Here is a 2,109-nt window from a genome sequence, read left to right on the forward strand (position 1 = left end):
GTTGATCATGTTGTCGAGACGTCTCTTTTGTTAGCATTATCTCGAGTGATGACTGTTAAAGCGTATTAAGACCTTTTTCAGTTAAAAGTCGATTGAATATACTTTCGTATATTTAAGAATTGGAATTTTGAAAAATGAAATGTTTTTTCACCACAGTTGTTTCGGTATTTGTCAATGTGTAATTAAAAACAAAAAAGACTGCTGTTATTTCTAGTAATTCTGAAAGATCGCCCGTCCATTCTTTCAAGCGTCACAAATCTACGTAAGTATATTGGGTGCCCTTCCTATAAAAAACATTGATCATACAACATTCAGATGGCCTTAATATGATCGTCCGACATGCCAGAGATAACAGCAAAGTCACCACCAAGCCATTCATAATAATAAGTTTTAATTCTTGTTTCTCTTTTAATTAGATCATTGAATTTTTGTCATGATTAAGTGGGTGGAGGGCAAGGGGGCGGGAAAATTTTTCATTTTGATCGTTGGCGAAATAACGAGTAGATTCTTATCTCCAAAAGCGTCTCCATATTACTAAATACGGCGGTGGTAAAAAATACGCACACCACCCATTTTCGGCCTAACCCTAAACACCGGGAGTGCGTATTCTTTACTTTCATCCAAAATCTGTTGTCAAATGCGAGAGATAAAAAAAAAAATGGATGTGTATGTTCAACACCTCGGTGACTTTGTTATTTCTAGTACGTGGAGAGACCACATCCACACTCATTTCATGCGTTGGGTTACAAATCACCTATGCATGCGAACTATCAAATGCGTTTGAAAGCATTTGGAATATTGGCGTAGAGGTTTTTTTTGTTTGTTTTTCGTTGAATGAATTTACGGTGACCTAATATGTCACAAAACTCTTGTGGGGGTGGAGTGGGGTGGAACCCTCGGAAACTTGTTTCCCAACCACATGGTTCCGGGTTCAGTCCCACTGCGTGGCACCTTGGGCAAGCATCTTCTACAATAACTTTGAGTCGACCAAATCCTTGTGAGTGGATTTGGTGGACGGAAACTGAAAGAAGCTCGTCGTATGTATTCTTTAACTCTTATTTATTGTGATTACTAAATCACATATTTAAATTGAAATTAAACTTTTATAGCATATTTTTGATCTCTCACCTTAATGTATAATCTTCCTGTGAAAACTAAAATTTTAACTTTATCCAACTCTTTTTTTTTTTTTTTGCTTTAGAGTTAAAAAATGCTAATTTTATAGTTTTAAATTCGCTTGGTATTGTTATCATAGCAATAAATAAAATGTCTTCCTCCTTAGTTCCTGAATATTTCGACAACTCTGCAACAACAATGATGAAGAATTTGATCGTCTTTTACATACTGAGGTGAGATGGTTATCGAAAGGCAAGTGTTTGAAGCGATTTTATTCAACAGTCATACAATTTTTTTCAGGAGAGAAAATATGAGGATCTCTTAGCTTGCAAATGTGACATTGCCTACTTAACAGATTCATTCAATATATTCAGTGATTGAAATTTGCAATTGCAAGGCAGTGATATAAATTTTATCAAAGCAAGACCTCTTCATTTATTGTGACCATTTGAAATCTTGGTGGACACTGAGGGAAAATGGCTGTAACTTTTTTATTTTTTAATTTTGGCGATTCCCCCTAAAAAATAATTTTGGACCCAACTCCCCCCCCCACAGGGGGGGTATTTATTATTTTATTTAGGCGATTTTCATTTTTGACATTGTGTTCTACATGTCCAGGTCGTACCCTAACCCTAACTCCCCTTATTTATTTAATTTTTTTTAGGGAAGCCCACGTTTTAGGTTATGGAGATTCCGATTCTGAAAAAAAATTGTTTGAAAAATTTCAATTCCCCGCCCCACCAAGCAGGCTATTTACATGCTAGAAATAACAGCCAAATCTGGTTAGGGTTAGGTTTACCCTAACCCTAACTCAAAACCTAACCCTAACCCCGTTTGCCAAAGCGCATTTTTTCCTTCATATTTATTTCATATAAGGTGCACTTCAACTACTACACTATTTTTTTTCCACTTAAAGACGGGGGAGGGGTAATCGAAATTTTGAATTTGAGATTTTTGAAAATTTTTTTTTCAGAATCGGAATCTCCATAGCCT

The sequence above is a fragment of the Octopus bimaculoides genome, chromosome 20, assembly GCF_001194135.2.
Source record: "Octopus bimaculoides isolate UCB-OBI-ISO-001 chromosome 20, ASM119413v2, whole genome shotgun sequence".
Classification (NCBI taxonomy): domain Eukaryota; kingdom Metazoa; phylum Mollusca; class Cephalopoda; order Octopoda; family Octopodidae; genus Octopus; species Octopus bimaculoides.